The 19,822-nt window shown below is 39.7% G+C and overlaps 1 protein-coding gene across 1 annotated transcript in view; it reads left to right on the top strand.

The window, feature by feature from the left end:
* Positions 1-19,822, top strand: part of LOC142874245 (uncharacterized) — a 680,900-nt gene that overhangs the window by 421,939 nt on the left and 239,139 nt on the right. The window lies entirely within an intron of this gene.

The following is a 19,822-nucleotide window of genomic DNA, read 5'->3' as shown; positions in this document are numbered from 1 at the left end:
TCGTTTCCATGGTTTGGGGCAATTATAAACCATCCTCAAAAAAAAAAAAAAAAAGGAGTCTTGAGGGCTGTGACACTCTGAGAAGCAGCTGATGATAACAAAGAAGATGACTTAGAACTGAAGACCGGCAAGGTTGAAAGGCACTTTCTTTTCCCAGAGAGTTATTATACAATGCAAGACCAGGGGAGCTTCAGTAAAGGCAGTTTCCATACCCTAAACTCATGTCTTGCTGCGTAAGGCCAGAAAGTGGATGTTTCTGATAACTCAGGCGGTAAGATGGTTGTGGGATTTTAGTATCATAGTACTCAGTATAAAGGCATCATCCAAAAAAAGACTCCCAAATCTGTTTATATGAAAAACTTTACAAACCTATATGAATGAAATCATATATAACCATATATTTAATAAAAGCCACAATGATTCAAAAAATAATTATGTAAAATTGGTATCATGATGGATACTAATCATCACAAAAGCACAAAGTAGGGAAAAGAGTATGAGCATTCTAAAATTAAGCATGAAGTACCTGTGACATATGTAATATATAAACATATTTTTACTTGTAGAAAAAATGATCATGGTTTGTGGGATTATGAGAAGGCTTTCTTATTATCTTTCAAGTTTCAGAGAATGTATTTTATAATTAGAAAAAATGTGATTATAATCTTTTTGAAAATAGGAAATTGAGGATATATTCTGATGAATAAAGATGCTTTGAAATAAAAATTCCTTTATAAATTAAATTGGCATATCTATGAGAATAACAGCAAATATGAAATCTTGAAATTAAGCTTGTTTTTAAAATCACTTTATGTTTTTTTTAAGGGGGAGATTATTTTTGTTTTTGTGTAACACAGATTGGAGCTGTTACTCTACCTTAAAAATTTGGCATTTCATCATGATGAATAACTTCTAAATATGACTGCTTTAAAAAAAAGTGACTATTCTTAAAAGCAAAGACTAAGAATCATATGGCTCTATTTCTTCTAACTTACTTCGTCCAGTTTGACTTATTTTGACATCTATTCCATGTCCTGTTTCAATACTCTGTTTGACACTGATCTCAACATTTCATTAGGAATTCATGGTGGAAAGAAATTACTCTGAACATTTGTTCCTTGTTCTTGTAGTAAATAAAGTGTTATTTAGATTTCATATCTTTTTTTGCTAACCCTGTAACCTCTTGAAGACTTTGGTAGTTTTCCATTATTAGCTCAAAGATGTTTATTATCATTTTCCCTCTTGATTTATGCTGAAACCTCAATGATTGAATCATGATTCTCAGAGTCATTATATAAAATTGTATAAGTGCCCCATGAACAAAAATGTTTCTTTAAACTTCTTGACAACAAGCTAAAGGAATTGGTTTCTTAGCTTTTCCTTTTAAAAAAAGACTGCCTTATTGTAATGGCACAGTTTTCGCTAGTGGTTTGATCTTCTGGGTGTGAAAAGGTACAAATTTAGATTCTAGAAATGGCATTTTATAGTGGAAAGAACACCAGGTTTAGAAGTGACAAACTTGAATTTTCATCTTCAACACTCAGATAGTTACTTGCTGTGTGTTCTTAAACAAGACACTTTACTTCTTAGTCTCTGTTTTCTTTTGTTAAAGTCAGATTGAAAAAAAACAACCACATTTCAGGGTTGTTATGAGGATAAGAAATATACTAAGTACCCTGTGTGTCGTAAATGCTCAATAAATGCTATTGATAGTTTAGTCATATTTTTTGCTTTTTGCTCTGTCTATTCCTACATTGGTAGAATGACTGCCACATGTGGAATGATGTATTACCAACTATGACTGTGAGTTTTGGATTTAAAAAGGCATGGCTTGGGACACAGAAGCTCTTATCTGTCTAGTAGCCTTGAAAGTTCAATTACTTTATTAATGCACAAAAACCAGGGTGCTCAATCACATATTTGTGGTAACTAAGTAAGACAGCTACCATTACTGACATCTTAACTACATACTTTGAAATACAAACAAAAGTCAGAAGGTTGCCTTGTTAACTGTGAAACTCATTTGCTTTTAAGATCAATAAATATTCATTGAGCACCTACCATGTCCCTGGAGTAGAAAGGACAGGTAAGGGCTTTGGTTGCATGGAAATGGCTTTTGAATAGGAAGAAAGATAAGTGAATACATAAAATAATTAAAGCTTGTCGGAAGTGTTGAGTAGCTCAGCTGAGAGCAACAGAGGGCTTATTGAGATATAATGACTCTGCTCCTGGAAGGCCTAGGAGTGACTTTTAAGCCATATTGAGAACAGCAATTCTTGCAGAGAAAGGAAGACAGGAAAACACATGTAAAGCCCTAAGTCTGGGAATATGGAAAATTTGATGACTATCCAGGTTGTTTTCATGGCTGCAATAATCTTTTTGTTTATCATTCCACTTATTAAGAACTGACGAAGTGGGATGTGATAATCTGAGACTCTTGGTAGCCATATATTAAAATATTCTGGAACAAGATAGTCCAGAAGATTATATATAGCCAGGCATAATTTCCACAAAAATAAGTTTAAATGTCACTAAATAAAAACTATTCAGCCCCCTTGTTTGTTATTATAAATAATAATGATGATACTAAAAAAGGCATTATTACTATATAGTGCACTTGCAGTTCACAGAATGCCAAGGAAATATTTAGAATATTAAGTGGAGCTGGAGAATTGGGGTTGAGGTCTATTTCTTCAGACTCTCATGGGCACTGTTGATGTTCTCATTATCTAAGTCCACAGAATATCTTAGTTCAGGCAGCTCTGAAGCTTCTGTCACAAGCTTGTTTCCCAAAACTGTGCTTAACCTGGGAGCTCCAATGGCTGGACACTACTCATAGGACTTCCCAGACCTCAAGGGATTTGAAGGACTCTCTGCCCTCTAATCCTCTGTGTTCCTTTCTCCTCCACTCAAAGGCAGTTACTGCTCCAATCTCCCCAGCAAAACCTTTTCAAGCTCTCACTTTCGGAGGCCCAGAAGAAGGTTGAATGTGGGTAAGAGAATGACCCTAGCTGCTCTTTTGGAATAGGGTGAGGAAAATAGAGTAAGAACCAGCCCCTAATATTTTCCATATCAGGAAGCATAGAATGTAATAGGATTTGGTTTTTCTTTTTAAAATTTGATTATAGTTTATCAAAGCTAAACAAGTGTACAACTCTGTGAAAAACAACTACCCCTATATTCCTCTACTCAGAGGCTACTACTTGCAACACGTCTAATAGAATCTTTTAGCTATATATTTATATATTTAAAGCAAGCTTATGTTGATAATTCTTGATTTATAAAATTTATTTTAAGTGTTATTATTGATTTCCCACTATTGTGTATGAGGATTTACCCCTATCCACATTTGTCATTCCCCCATTCTCTCAAAGTAATTGTGTGGCCACATAAAGATGATTTATAGCTGGGCACGTAGTATTGTATGATTACTTTTCTTGCACAATGTTTTATTGCCCTTGGATTTAATCTTGTTTTTATCCTTTGCTTAGGTTTCTGTACATTCATCATTAATTCATCCCCAATCTTTCCCTCAGTTGTACAAATTGAAGACATACTAGGTAGTCTACCAATTCCGTCTCTTTGAAGAACTTTCATCTGGACTCTTTTAACCTGCTCCAACCTAGACCAGTGTGGTGGGCATGGAGATAGGTGGACATTTTGTTCTAGCTGTTGAGAATGAGTCAGAAGACAGACTCCAGCTGTCAGCTCCTTTATCTTTTGCCTCAGCTGCAGGGAGCTGCCCTGCCGAAGCGCATGCCCTTCCTGGGGTAGCCTGTATCCAATGACTGACAAGGGAGAGGGTATGAAGACTACTTCAACTTAGCATGGGACAATTCTGATGGGCTGCTCCAGAGCTCCCTGTGGGGTTGGTTGAAACTGTATTGTATCTGCATCATAATTCAACTCCTCTTTCTGCTCATTCTTGCTTCTTTCCTTTCCCTTCTTCCCAGTCCCTTAGAAGTATTTGATCTCTAATGAGTAGCTTCCTTCTCAGCACCTGCTTCTGGAGAACCCCACCTGCAACTAGTTACTCTTTAAGGCTTCTGCACGGAGTTATCTGGTAATGTCTTTTCTCTATTGTCCTGGAAATCCCCTTTGTTTTGTGGTGGTAGTGGTGGTTTTATTGTGGTAAGAACACTTAAATCTGAGATCAACCCTTTTAACAGTGTGTAATACAGTATTGTTAATGAATAGATACAACGTTGTGAAGCAGATCTCCAGAACCTTTTTATCTTGGGTAACTGAAACTTTATACCCATTGAACAGCACCTCCCAGCTACCTCTTTTCCATCCTCTGGCAACCATCTTTTTATTCTCTGATTGTATGAGTTTGACTATTTTAGATACTTCTTTTAAGTGGAATGATGCAGCATTTGCCATTCGCATACATTGCTGTGTTTTCACTATTTTCTGAATTTCATGCCTTCTCTTTGGATTATTCTCTTGTCATGATGGAGCACATCTTCTAGTAGTGTCCTGGGGAAATGACTATTGTGTTTTAAAAAATCTTGTGTGTCTGAAAAGAGCTTTATTCTACCAACATATTTAATTGATAACTTATTTGGGTATAGTCTTGTGGGTAGGATATCATTTTCCCTCAGAATTTTAAAAGGCATTGCATAATATTCTTTTGGTTCCAAGATTTCTGTTTACAACTGTGATGCCAATATAATTCTTGAACCTTTATATGAAAATTGGGTTTTTTCATTGCAAACTTGTGGGATCTTTTCTTTGTTCCCATTGTCTTGAAATGGCATCTTTTTCCAGCTTGGGATTCTGCAAAGTCTATCCTGACTCATGCAGTTATTTTCCACCTCCTGAAAGGTTGTTGCTTTTAGGTCCTCTCTCTTTTCTTTGTCTTATATATTATTCCTTAAAAAAAACAAGCAGGCAGGCACACAAATAGACAATAACACATTGTAGTAGTGTCTAATGGCATTTAAGTAGAGTTTGGGAAGGAGGGAGCAGGGGTTAAATAGATGTGTTCAGCCTGACATCCTAAGCAAAGGTATAATTAGATTTTCTTTGAAAACTTTATCTGCTGACTGCTATATCTTCCCTTCCCCTTCTTCCCCCCTCTGCCTCTTCCTATAAGCACTAATTGAATAATTGTATTACAACAGACCTTGTATTTATAAAGTTGTTGTGTTGGTGGCTTTGACTCTACATGTGGCTAGGGTAAAAAATAGCCCTGCTCTACCTGAGTCCACTCCTGTGAAGGCTGTGCTCAGAGTTAATCAAACTGTCAGTGCCATGTAGGAAGAGTCCCATTTCTGCATTATAGGAAAGTTGGCCACCTGTGAATTAAGCCTGGAATCTACAAGTGTCCATCTTCAATGAGAGTTAAAAGCTGAATTTCTCTCTAGGAAATATAAATAGTGAAATAGACTCGTAAGCACACGAATGAAAATTCCTACCCACAATCCTTTTTTTTGTGTGTGTGGGAGTGGCTACTTGGTGAAAACAGAACCTGTTCAGCTGAAACTAATGAATAATGATTCCTGAGATAATAAATGAATCTTAATGAATTAGCTGCCTAATGCTTTACATCCTTTGGAATTAGACATGTTCTATATATGAGATACAATTATTTAGCATTACGTGCTAAATTATATGAACTTATAGACCATAATTCTCATGGGCATTAATTAGTTGGGAAAGTGAGAAATAAAGTTGAAAGCTCCTAACTTCTTGCTTTGTGTGTTGTAGGGATGAGAGTACTTGTAAAAGAACCCAGAAATCCTTGTTTTGTTTTATTTTGTTTTTGCTTGTTTGTTTATGTGACACTATACTTTGTAGCCTTGTGACTCTGGGTAAGTTACTTTATCTCTGTAAGATTTATATTCCTTGTTTGTAGTTTGGAGAAGATATGGATTTTTCCATAGGGTTCTATAAATGAATTAACGTGTGTAAAGCTATGAGCACACACAATGTCCATATTTGACAGGTGTTCAGTTAATGGTAGTTTTCTGCCCTGTGTCAGCAGTATGTGACCAAGAACATTATAGTTTTTATGTGTAATAAAATTCTGGAGCCACACTTCCTTCAAAGAATCTACAAGAGAAGCAGGTTTCATCTGTGTTAACTGAATTATGCCTTCAGATTAGTTTTAATCCCTTCCTCGCACGCTCAATCCTCAAATTAAGCCCAGTCAATTTAAGGTGGCATAAGGGCCTCACAATCAGGGAAGATTTCATAACTAGAGTTAACTGCAGCAAAGAAAATTTGGTTCTGTAAATAAGAACTGACAGCTAAAGCAGAGATTAATCTTAATGGCATGCATTAACAATATGCAATTTGAGATTGGCAGTAGAGAATTGTCCCTGAGAACTGGCATGAGACAGTATACGTCTTGACTTGGGAATTCCCATGGGCAAGCACACTCATTCAATACACCTTTTCCATTTCAAAGATATTCACGTACCCAGAGACACACATGATCAGGGAAAGTGGCCTATTCAGACCAAATCATCATGTGTACAGACTGTTTCCATTTAATATAATAGTCATTTGGTGGTAAAGACTCACTTGGTATAACTTAGAAGTGACAGAGAAATTGGATAGAGCTTCAAATAGTTGATTCTAGAAGAACAATGAAGCAGTGACTAGAAGCCTTAACATTAAACCCTAACATTAAACCCTACAAGGACTTGGAGGGTTTGTGACAGCCATAAAGCATCTGTTTTGGTTACTGGGGACTTTGAGCAGACTTGTTTCACAGCATTCTAGTCCTGGGTCAGATTCCAGAGTGAGGACAGTACTACTGTGCTCACCGGCTCCTCTTCATGACTGTGGGTGGTGAAGAGCCGAAGGGCAGAGATATCATGAGGTCCCAATGTTGCCTGCTTCAGAGTTGTTCACACTTATATCTACACTCTGGGCTGGACAGCCAAAATATAACTTTTTTGTGCCTCATAGGAGTAGATCCAATAACTGCTATATTTATCCTACCTGATAAGAATATTATAAAAATTAATGGAAGTTATTGGAATGCTTCAGAAAAAGAAATATGCAAAAATACTATAGTCTTTACATTTCAAAGGATACAATTAAGTTACAATCTAAAAAAGATTATTTTATTAATTATGCTTTATTAAAAGCCAGAAGAATAAAAGTGTACTTTCAATAAGTAAAAACATGCATTTTCTTTTCTACATTTGTATTTTCTAAGAAAATGCATGTTCCCATTTTTGAAAGTATTCTTTTATTCTTTTGTTGACTACATAATGGCTTTTTGATTAAGACATTATATTTTTTAATGCCGTCTAGTCTATGTTGGTATGTCTTTACAGAAAATACAAATATGTGATGATTATTCAATAATCGAGTATTTTGCAGATAGGCATAATCTTGATAATCATGGGTGAGGTGGGTGTGCTGTTAGTGAGAGGGGGAAGATTACTCATAGGGTTATGACAAGGATTTGAGAAATCTATACATGTCCCAAGAACTACCTGTAGATTGAGTCAATATAACATATTGTATGTCCACATTGGATACTGGAACTAGCACATTAAAATTTCCTTCACTTCAAAAAGATTTTCTCACATTTGAGAAGTTTGGTGGCTACTTTCCTATTCTAAATTTTTAAATATGATCTGCCTACTTCCTCACCTGGTATAGAGTATCATAGACCAGAAAGAGGTGCTAAAGTATGTACACAGAACATCTCCATGGGCCAGACACCAAACTCAAGCTCAGAGGTTCTGTAGTGTTGTCTAGGCTGTGAATCTAGTTAGAGATAGATTCACGGTTTAAACCGTGGCCAGGTTTAAAACCCAAGTTGGTCTGATTTCAAAGCCCAAACTCTTTTTACTCTACCATGGTATCTTCCAACCGAGCAGATTAGTTGTACCACACCTTCAATGCTTTCATTCCTATGAAGAAGCAATATGAGTATGAGTGCATGAGGATATGGAAATATGTTGAGCCTCAGTAGTCAGCCATTTAATATAATGAAAGAGAGAGGATTAATGCCCAGTACAGAGTAGAATAAGGAAGTGGCCCTATGTCCCTTAGAGGAGTGGACAGAACCCTGCCTGGGGAGCCAGGAGGCTGAGCTTCTCATTGCAGTCCAGCCACTGATCTTCTGTGTTACATTGGGGAAGTCCCTACCCTACTGTGACATCTATTCTCCCTTTTGTAAAATGAGAAGGTGAAACCAAACCCCAGAAACAAACCAGATATACGCTCTGGCTTCTTAATCCAACCGTGCAAAGCAGCCATGCTGTGGAACAAAATTAGACTTGATTCAAGTCTTCCTTGTCATCACTGGAGCAAATTGTTATTTCTGGAGCAAATAATTTAATCTATTTTTTTTAACCAATCCTTTCTCCCCCACAATCATACTGGTGGTGAAATCACAGCAAATATCATTCTCTCATTTACTTTGCCAAGAGGCAATAATGCTATAAACTCTGTTTCTGAGACTTTAACATCATGTTGATTTTATTGTCTAAACAAACAAAGAAAAATCATGCACACAGAACAATTACAAAAAATTTCTTCACAAATGGAAAGTATTACAAAAGATCCACAGGAGAAACAGCGTTAAGTCAAATGGATTCCAAGGACAGAGCACAGGTTTATATACATAGTTCACCACAGAGATATTCTCAATGAAACTTTCAACCAGACATAGTTGATAAATGAATATATTAATACTATATTTTATCAGCAAACTACCTTAGAAGTATCCTATTAAATTAAGACACAACAATAACACAAGCATCACTAGAACTCCTTGGTCCCTAAGTGTAGTACATGGAAGGTGCCCTTAGTTTGTGGCTCTCAGGGGACGGTAAAGGCAAAAGGATGTGCCCTTTACTCCTTGGTCATTCTGCCTCCTGAAGGGTTAGAAAAGTTTGTTTCCAGAGCCCAGCTCCTGGCCTTCCAGCAGCAGGCTTTTAGGGACTCAATACAGCTATCTTCATTTTGAATTGCAGGGAATAAAGGGCTTATAGACATTCTACTTTCAGAACTACCTGAGAGTTAAATGGTTGCTTAGCACTAGAACAGAGGAATGCATAATTTTGAATCAGAGCATTTTATAGCTAGAAAGGAGTCCTGATGTTATGAAGTTTTACAAGCCATAGGAAAGGGGTAAAGCCTGCAAGGAAGTGACTTTCTGAATTGCACAGTAAGGATAAAAATGAGGGACGGGATGGGGGGGGGGGTCAGAACGGGGTCAAAAATGCAAATGCATGGTAAAGAAATTCTTGGTGAAGAAGAGAAACTAACATTTCAACTAGGAATTGAGAGATTGAGAGTGAGTAGAGACCACCGCCCAGACAACCAATCAATAAGACGGATGACAACAAAAACAGCAATGTGACTCTTTTGCTCTTTTTAGACACCCAATATTGCCTTGAGATGGACAAAAACAAACAAGAAAAGAAACCAACAGTACAGGAAAGGTGGACTTGATTTGAATCGTTCCCATTATGCCTGCATACGAAGAAGACCTTTCATCTTATAAATAAAATCCAAATTTGATGGAGTTCCTCTGCATTATCAAACAACTGTCCTATAGCACGTTGGAAAAAAAATCTGACTTAAAATGGCAAGATGTGAGCATGCAGCAGAGAGAACCAGGACTGCTGTGTTCAATCCTGCAGTACGCTACAGGAGAAAACCACTTGGATTTGCCAGAAAGTCTCCTTCCTAGCTCTGGAAAAGCCACCCTCTGTCAAACTCTCATTTGGCATATGATAGGACATTGGAATTATCTACTCCAGGGGTCCTCAAACTTTTTAAACAGGGGGCCAGTTCACTGTCCCTCCGACCGTTGGAGAGTGTGCACTGTGGGCCCTGGACAGGTAGTGGCAGCAAAAACACCTGGAGGGCCAGATATATGTGCTAGGTGGCCTGTATGTGGCCCACGGGTCATAGTTTGAGGATGCCTATACTCCATCCATCTTAAAGGATTGCTAAGGGGGTTTATAAAGAGAGACTAAAGGTGACAGGCAACCCCAGGAACTTCTACTTTTCAATACTTGAGCCAAAGAGTCAGTCCTGTCCAAACATGGTGGGGGTGAGAATTGCTATTTTCAAGGAAACAGAAAAAAAAAGAAGAGTTACATTTAATTTGAGAAAACCATGCCTGATTGCACCTGGCCTTTGAGGAGGAACACCACCTTCCTACAAAGATCCCTTACACCTCTCCCTGTGCTACCTCTGTCCTTGGAAGCCTAGCCCTCCAAACAGATTGAACAGTGATTCGCTGGTTGCATATCTGAGCTTTTCCAAGTTGGCCTGGCAGCTGGTTACCCACATGTAATCCAGGAAGATAGATTTGACTGGTTTCTGGAGAACCAGGTTCTTGCTCAGATGGCTTTGGTCCTGCCCAACATCCACATTTGTTATTGGTTTATCGACCATTCTTATCTGGTGACGGTCCTTAGTGAACCGCAAGCTACCCAACCACCCAACCACCAAAAAATAGAAATCACGTTCATTTTTGAGAATGAAGGCTTGAGACAAGACCAAGTTCATTGGTTAACTCCTCCTGATTAACCCTACAGAAGCAAGAGTGAAGGGATCTCTTCTCCTAGGTGATTTGTAGGTGTCATGTCCTTATCTGTACACACAGGGTAGTCCACCCCAGGGAGGAAGGCTGCTGAAGGAACTGTCTGCCAGTGGGAGTTGTGTGAAGCCTCCAGCACCTGTATCTGTCTTCCTTGTCAGAGGACAATGTGGGAAACATGATCTGGCTTGTTGGTGTAGGTATGGGAGGTTACCCTGGTCCCCCTGTGAAGTGCTTCTCTAGATTCTAAGGCAAAGCCTCATGAAGACCACATGTCTTTTATGCAAGATCTGTTCATCCAATTGTGATGATATGGTGTCTAAACTCCTTTTGTATATCATCAGTGAAGTCCTGAACAATGGGAGAGATCAAAAGTGTTTCAGGAGCTGTAGGACCTTTTGGCTGGGCACATGCCATCCTTGGTAATTACATATTTTACTGGAAATTCATCTTTCCACAAGCCACCATTGGCTCATCTAGCTTTTGTCAAGTTCAGGAAACCATAATTATAAAAGCCCATAGAGTGGACAAACAAGTAGAAAAAAAGAAAAACCCACGTGGTAAAGACACATCATTTTGGTTTTCCAACCTGCACTGGACAGAGCTTTGCCATGGATCTCAGTCAGTCCAGCAGGTCCAGGGCACCTGGCCCTGGGCCCTGCACAGGAGCACAGACTGATACATGTGGGGATGCCCTGGCCTGGCACACTGCTGGTCCCCAGTGGTCACCTTTGGTGGGAAGCAGAGCAGTGATGCCTCTGTGCCTATTTAATCTTCCTGAGCCATAGTCCTCTCATGTATAAAATGCGTATAATAATAGCTTGTGGTGAAGCAGTTGCTTGCTTGGGTATTATGAGAATCAAATCAGATAACATGTTTCATTTCCCATCACAGCGTCTAATGAATTCCATTCTTTTGCATCTTTTCTCTTTTCCATTTCTGAATTAGAACTAATCCAGATTCACTATGAAGACAACCTTCATATCCCAAGTCTTCTAATCCTCCTGTCTCTTGGAGAAAACAAGTCAAGTCTATACTTTTTCTCTCCTGTAGAATTGGAATTCTTCATAAACAATCTGGCTGATCACTGCCACCTCATGTGCTGCCTCACCACCCCACAGCACCGCATTCCTGCCCTGCCCTTTGGCACTGGCTACACCGGAGCCTCAAACAGTGCTGCATCAACTGCATGCATTCCCTGGGCTACTTCTGACCAGTGCCCTCTTGTCACTGTGTGAGTCACGCTCTTCTGCAATGTGCCAAGTCTAGTTCCTCTTCTAGACTCTGAGCTCCTTGAGGGGAGAGACCACGTCTTGCTTGTATTTGATATCTAGTGCCCAGTAGGTAACCAATAAACTTTTGGTTATTAAAATATCAAAGCAGCCCTGGGCTTGGGGGGGTGGGGTGGTGGTGGTTGTGATGATGGCCTGAATATTTTAGAAGGGATCCTCCTAGTTTCTTTGAAGTTTTCCCACCGAATAAATACATATGATTTCATTTTAGAGGGGAGGATAATTGATTTTTCTCTGTGAACAAGGAAGATACTTCCTTTTTTCTTACAGATGTGTGGCGAGGGACATAAATTACACAGGAAACGGGACGAGGAGACATAAACTTGCTTAATCCAATTATATTATTTCCATCAACAGACAGGGCCCCCAGAGAGGGGAGGGTGATGCTTGGGACGGAAACCATTGGGAAACTTTCTTCTTCACTTTTTTGTGGAAGGAGAGAAAGAGGAAAATCGAGGAGGAGAAGATGTAGCAGCTGTCCTAGGAAGTGAGAACTGAGGCTTGTTTGTTACACTATACAAAACTAATCTTGAGGAGGATGTTCAGTCTTTGGAATGTTAAACAGTGGATATATAAATAATTTTTTGAAGACAAATGAAAAACAACCCCCACACAAACAAAACAAAACAAAATGAGGTAAACAAGAACCAGGCTTTTAAAAAGAAAGGCCATACAATTTGACTGGGAAAACGTCATGCCTGTAGCCTGATGCAAACAACGTAAAAGTTTTAATTCCAAGGAGGGGTTTCTGGAACTGATAGTTACTGAGCATTGGGCCAAGCACTTTCATTTCATGTAATCTACCTGATTTAGGCCTTCATATTAATATGACAATTTTATAAAGCAAGAGTTGGTTACTTGCATTTTTACAAATCAAAGGAGGTTCAGAAATTAACTATTTCAAGGTCAAAGTTCATGTTCAGCTGGTTAATGGTACGTCCAAGATTTTAAGCCGTGTCTCATGTTTCTTCTACCATACACCTTCCTGTATTGGGCCATATCCCATTAGATCCTCTTCTCCTGGCTTCTGGCTCCAGGTTATTTGCACAGTGGGTTTTGAACTCCCGGGCAGGACTTCACAATAACCCTTATTGCGTTTCTCTGAATTAAATGTTCCTTACCCACCCTCATAGGGGTTGAACCTCTCTCTTTGCATATAGCCTTGCCCCTTTCTTTCCCAGTTGACTCTGTGGCGGTTCTTACCTGCCACCCTGGTTGGTGGAGTGACCACCACCTGGCACCTAACCCATCACCATGGCAGGGGGAAGAGGGTGCCCTGGAGAGTCTGAAACTAGCAATTACATGCTCCAGCCCAGAAGTGACACCGCTCACCACTCATTTACCAGCACCAGACACATGGAAACCCAATTCCTAGAAATATTTGGTGAACTGCCTCAATGATTACTGTGTTTGTTGCCTTTAACATACTGTATATTTTATGTGATTGGTATGTTTATTATATGTTTCCCCATCTAGATGTTCTGTGAGGACAGAAAGTTTTATTTGTTCAGTCATGAATGTATTAATATATCCTGTGCCCAGAAACAGTGCTTCACGACAACAGATACTCAACAAACGGTCAAATGAGTGGATAAATATCATCAGTTCTGTCCCTCACTTGCTGAGTGATCGTGGGCAATTTGTTTATATTCCCTGAGCTTCCAAGTTTCCTTTTAGAAAATGAGAAGAAAGGGATGATTTCTCATTGGATCGTAGTTAGACTTAATGAGATAAGCTGGTAAAGCTTCTGGCACAAGTACCAGCCCTTAATAAGCTCTGGATAAATATTGGTTTCTTTCAACCTCCAGTGGCCAAATTAGCCCCTGACTTCTAATCCAATTCTCTAGCAAATTTATGTAAAAAAATAGAGTAATGGTGTATCTTGAATGTGTTCTGTAACATTTCTATTTCTTGCCCAGTGTGCGGAACAATAGTGATGCTCCTTCCAGACATTTTTTCCCCATAGAATTGCTAGAAAACTCTGTAAATGGAGCAAGCTTTAAAACTCAGGGTGGGTAGCCAGGCATGGTGGTGCATGCCTGTAGTCCCAGCTATTCAGGAGGCTGAGGCAGAGGATCGCTTGCTTGAGCCCAGAAGTTTGAGGTTGCTGTGAGCTAGGCTAACGCCATGGCACTCTAGCCGGGGCAACAGAGTGAGACTCGGTCTCAAAAAAAAAAACCAAAAAAAAAAAACTCAGGGTGGGGATGGGGCTGGGTAGAGCCACCAACCAAGACTTTTGAACAGTATAACAAATGATGTGTGGATGCAACAAGGGAAAACACACACATTCTTCATGAGTCTGGCGAAATCATGTTTAGTCCTCAGGTGTGTTTGACCTGTTAACAACATTTAGACAGATTTATCAGCTGCAAACTTTGTGCCAAGCAAAAAAAAAAAAAAAAAAAAAATACAACCATTATGAAAAACAGTATTGGAGGTACCTTAGAAAACTAAAAACAGAATTACTATATGATCCAATAATGCTGCTTCTGGGTACATATGCAAAGGAATTGAAATCAGTATACCAAGGAGATATTTGCATGTCCATGTTCATTGTAGCATTATCCACAATAAACTATAGAAGCAACCTAGGTGTCCATCATCAGATGAATGAAGAAAATGGGGTATATGTTAATATATACAAAAGAATACTATTCAGCCTAAAAATAGAGATCCTGTCATTTCCAACAACGTGGATGAACATGGAGGACATTATGCTAAGTGAAATAAGCCAGTCACAGAAAGACAAATACCACATGATCTTACTTATTTGTGGAATCTAAAGAGGCTGAACTCATGGAAGTTGAGTAGAATGATGGTTACTAGAGGCTGGGGAACAGAGGTGGATTGGGAAAGAGGAGATGTTGATCAAAAGGTACAAAATTTCAGTTAGAATGATAACTATAATAAAGAGTAATACATCATATCAATATATTTCAAAATTGCGAAAAAGAGTAGAATTGAAATGTTTTTAACCACCAGAAAAATGATAGGTATGTGAGGTGATGGGTTTCTAATTAGTCTGATTTAATTATTCCACATTGTAAACATACATCAAAATATTTGATTATACCCCATGATTATGCAATTATTCTTTGTTAATTAAAAGTAAAATTAAATACTTTTTAAAACGCACTTACTTTTCTCCTTCCAAACATAAACAAGAAAGATTTGTTAGCAAGAAGGGAAATTCAAGTAAATTAAGTAGAGTTTGAGTCTCTCTGTCCTTTCCTCAGTGGCTTGCCTGCTTGTAGCCAATTGCATATGGACTTCAGGTGCCCGATTCATCGAAGCTGAAGAGTTGCCAGGGACAAACAAGGACGTGGGTTTATGCTTCAGTTAGGGCTGGTGAGCTCTAGTCACAGGAGCCTGGACTGAGTTAGAAGAGGGAGGGCACATCTTTACTTGACACCAAAACAAAATGGGAAAAAAGAAAGCAAGCATACAAGCTGTGCAAAGCTTCTCAGAACTTTCTGCAATTCTCTTCTCTATGTATTGTTATGAGATCATTGCTTTCAAATGTATTGTTTGAAAAACTAGATGGAGTTAGTTTTAAAATGCCCCAGATCACACTGATTGCAATGAGTGAGAATACCATAAGCCTTAAGTTTATGAAACATCTTTTGTGATACAGTGGAAACAGAATGGAATTTGGACTCAAGAAGTGAGTCCACGCTCCATAATTTACTGGCTGCCTGACTTTGTGTAAATCGTTAACTCTCTAAACCTTACTTTCCGCATCTGTAATGAGGGGATTATAAAACCTAATTTAGGGGGCTGTTGTGAGAGTTCCATGAGCTAATGTTTGTGAAATGGTGTTATCAATTTTAAAGTGCAATGAGGGTATTTATAATTATTCTGGAGAATTATAAACAACTCAAAACATTTTCCTATTTATCCTTAGAGAGGAGATAAAGACTCATCACTGTCTCCTCTCTTAGCCACCCCCACTTTCCTATAGAGCCAATTACTGTGAGTGTATACTATTATGTATATTAGTTTATATACAATTATCCATTATGTTATGTATATATGTATGCATTTCTGTGTGTGTGTGTGTGTGTGTGTGTGTGTGTGTGTATATATATGCAGAGAGAAAAAGAGAAAAAACATCCCTTTGTTGGTGTTTCCATTGTCATTTATAATTCCCTTTCTAGACTGTTGCAATTGCTGTTAACCAGATGGGCTGTCTTTGTGCTGTCTTTTTAATCCAAGGCAACCTAAATTAAATGCATATCTGACCAGGTGCCTTCACTGTTGGAGCTTCTAACCCATCATAAAGTTCAAAAGTCCTTAGTTTAGTTCAGTGGATCTCAGCAGGGATGTGGGGCAGGTGTGATTTTGCCCCTTCTCCACATTTAACAACGTCTGGTTGCCACAACAAGGATATGTGGTGCTGGTGGTAGGGAGGTTGCTACTGCCATCCAGTAAATAGAGGCCAAGGGTAAATGTCCCGCAGGACAGCCCCTTACAACAATACCCTGCCCAGAATGCCAGCGGTGCTGAGGTTGAGAGACCTGCATTCAGCCCAGGAGTTCTCTCCTAACAGAACCTCCACCAAGCTCCATCACATCACTACCCTCACATGCTTGCCTCTTGCCAAAGTGAATCATTCTCCCGTCTCCAAGTCATTCTAACCGTTCCCAGACTATTGGCATTTTGGGCCTTTGTCGTGACTGTGTTTCCCGCTTTGAACTTGCTTCCCCTTCCTTCTTTGGCTGGCTGGTGGACTCTGCCTTCTCATTCTTTTGAGGGTCCTTTTGCACCTCCCATCCTTTAGGAAGCCTTCCATATGCCTTAGGCCTCTTCTCTGCATGTCCACAGCCCCCTCTGCCTCCCTCTCTCCCTTGACTTATACTTATAAAAAGGAGCTTATTCTGTGATGACGTCTTGTTGGATCTCCCAGCCATGGGTGAGGTCAGAGTGAGCTGGGGCCATTTCTCCTTCATCTTTGCAGCCTCTGAGCCTAGCACTGGCTGGGCATGTCATCTCAGTAAATGTGTCGATTGAAACAGAGAACAAATCCAAATTAGTGACCATCTTGTAAATGAAGCTGCAGCATTGGGGTTTTGGAATGTTGTAAGAGGAACCTCTTGAGTAAAGATTCTGTCCTGGCTCTACCATGTACCCTAGACTATCAAGGATAGTCCCATTTCACTCATGGTACTTAAAATGTATTGATTCGGTTGTGTGACAGGTGCTTGCAAGGGTTTTATATTAGATCCTCACTCTACTGAATCTTTCTTTATTCTTGTATGTCTTCTCATTGCTTCCATTTTACAGATATGGAAACTGAGACTTGGAGTTTAAGAAAACAAGTCACACAGCAAGTGGTGGAGCCAGGACTTAATCCAGGCATTCAGACTCCAGAGACCACCTGCTCAACTGCTGAGCTACGTCAATCTACTGTTAGATCTGCTGGATTTATGGTCTCCTGGGAACACAGTTTCAATGGTCTGCATTTTAGAGATGAGGAAACAGGGCTTGTAGGAGACAATTATTAATGACACGTCCATGTCACAGCAAGGCAAGACATTTGTCTGAAGTCTTTCTATTCAACAATACTTTAATGATCCAGTGTTATTCTGTCATCTAAACCTATATTTGTCAAAATTTGCCCATTAGCTGGGGCAAAGACAAATGCACTTGGAGATCTCAAATGAGAACAGACCTATGAGTTTTAGCACCTACCTTGGGGACCTGGTACAAATAGATCTTTGATAATTACTTAAGCCCTTAGAAATCTTTACCAGATCTGGGACAACTTTGATTCTTGTCTGGGACAAATCCTACATCCTAGGAGGTCTCTGTGCTGAATCCCATTTACTAAAGATCTATAAACACTTCCAGGCTGCTTAACTCTTCCCAAACTTTTTGGTTTAAAAATACATTCCTAGCCAGTGGATCTGGGTGCTTTTGTGTGTGTGTGTGTGTGTGTGTGTGTGTGTGTGTGTGTGTGTGTGTGTGTTTGTGCGCGCGCTAGAGAATGTTGTTCCCTTCAACTTTGGAGCAGGCCAGCACAAAGCACAGACCAAAAAATGTGACACTCCATTTTCAGACTGTGTGGGCTGAGAGCACCATGTGGGTGGAGGGGGTTCCCATGCAATTCTGAGAAGGCGGCTGTGCTTTTCCAGGGTGGTCTAGTGGTCTTGGATTGCAGTCGGGTCCATTTGCTGGGATCTTTTGGGAAATCTCACAGAAGGTTTCTTGCAAAAATTCTCAGTCTTGCGTTCTTTCCTCTAGGGGGATGTCTTTTCCAGGCCCATCACCTAATTTAAAGGTATGTGGTTGTCATTCAGCAAGTATGTTTCCTGACTTGCTTTTGTTCTTTTCATGTGTTAGTTCTATAAGCACTCAGGGACGGCCCCTTAGATGCCAAGCTTATTCTCAGAGTGCTCACAGTCTAATGGAAAAGACACAATAAAACCAACTAAGGGTTATCAGTCTTATAACAGAAGCTTAGAGATCTAGGGTGCACACAAGAAGGAGCCCATATAAGTCCTGGGAGTCAGGGATAACTTTTCAGAGATGGCTAAACTGATTTATCAAGAATAGAGATAAGCCAGGCAGAGGGTATTGAAAGAGATGGGAGACAAGGATTCCAGGCAACAGAAAAAGGATATACAAAATACCTGGGGCAAGTAAAAGTGTATTTGGGAAGATCAGGTAGTTGGATCTTGCTGGAAGGTAGAGCATCTGGGGTTAGTTGTGGCAGGTGGTGGGGGAGGTTGGTGAGAGAGGAAATTAAAGAGGGTGTCATGAGTTGTGTCCTGTGAGGCTTGGCAGGCCATGCTGGACCTTATATTGAGGATGAATGAGGCAAATTTTAATCAACAATATGACATGATCAGTTTTGCCTTTTATTATGGTCCAGTTACACAGGGATTCAGCAGAAAGACCTGGGACTTTTGTGACTGAATTTTTATCAGAGCAGATACTGTTGTTTCCACCATTGTCATCAGAGCCAGCTGCAGGGAATGTTAGCGTCCCTCCGGTCAAGTTGATGACAGTGAGCTGGGGCAGACTCTGGGAAGATCCAGGAGATCCAGAAGCAAAGGGTGGACAGTATTGAGCTTGGGGGATAGATGGGATGCCAGGACCAAGAAAGACAGGATGAGCAGAAAGGAGCAGGGAAGAGGACTGGTTTCTAACAGACTCCATTCCCTGGTGGTAGCTGGGGTTCCAGACAAGGTAGTGCCACCAGAGCTGAAATATAGGGATTCAAATCAAGTTCCAGATGGTTTACCCAAAGGAGAAAGAGAGAGTCAGACATTTACCCAGCACCAGGTACTGAGATAGGCACTTTGCAAATATTCATCTTTCATCAGTGTTATGAAGTAGGTTACCATTATTCATATCCCCTAGCTAAGAGGAAGGAGGCTGAGAGAGGGGAAGTATCTTGTCCAAGATTACACAGCTATCAAGTATAGAGAAGGATTTTACTCCAGCATTCTCTAGCTACATACCTGTTTTCACCAAATATTACAGTAGGCACTCAATCCCAAATCTCTCATAATAATCCATCATGCTCTGATACCTCTTTTAATTTTCTTCTTTAAACGAAAACTGGGTCTGCATGAACTATTTCCCAACTTGAAATCTCCATCCCACAATACTGTACATTTTCTTCATTACCTCCAAACTTTAGTATAACTTCTAAATCCAAATAAGTACAAGGTTTGAATGAATGGGGTCTTACTAAATGTGCCAGGATCATAAGATATGGACCAAGGAGATTTGATACAATAGACATTTTCTTGTGTAAGAGAATATTTGGGTATGAGTTGCTCCCAGAAATATGACCAGGCTCCATGCCCACCAAAAAGAAATCCTCCTTGCTACGAGGCCACCATTCTTCCCTTCCATTGCTTCAGAGATTGATCACCCTGGCTTGCACTTATTTTACAGGTAAATTGGTCAGCTTTTATCATGGAAAGTGACAAAAGGCACAAAGCTTATTTTTATCCTTTGGGTGCCAGGTTCTAGAATCAATGTCTGGCTC

The sequence above is a fragment of the Microcebus murinus genome, chromosome 12 (assembly GCF_040939455.1).
Source record: "Microcebus murinus isolate Inina chromosome 12, M.murinus_Inina_mat1.0, whole genome shotgun sequence".
NCBI classification, from domain to species: Eukaryota; Metazoa; Chordata; class Mammalia; order Primates; family Cheirogaleidae; genus Microcebus; species Microcebus murinus.
Note: the sequence above shows the minus strand (reverse complement) of the source record. Positions and strands in the feature narration are given on the sequence as shown.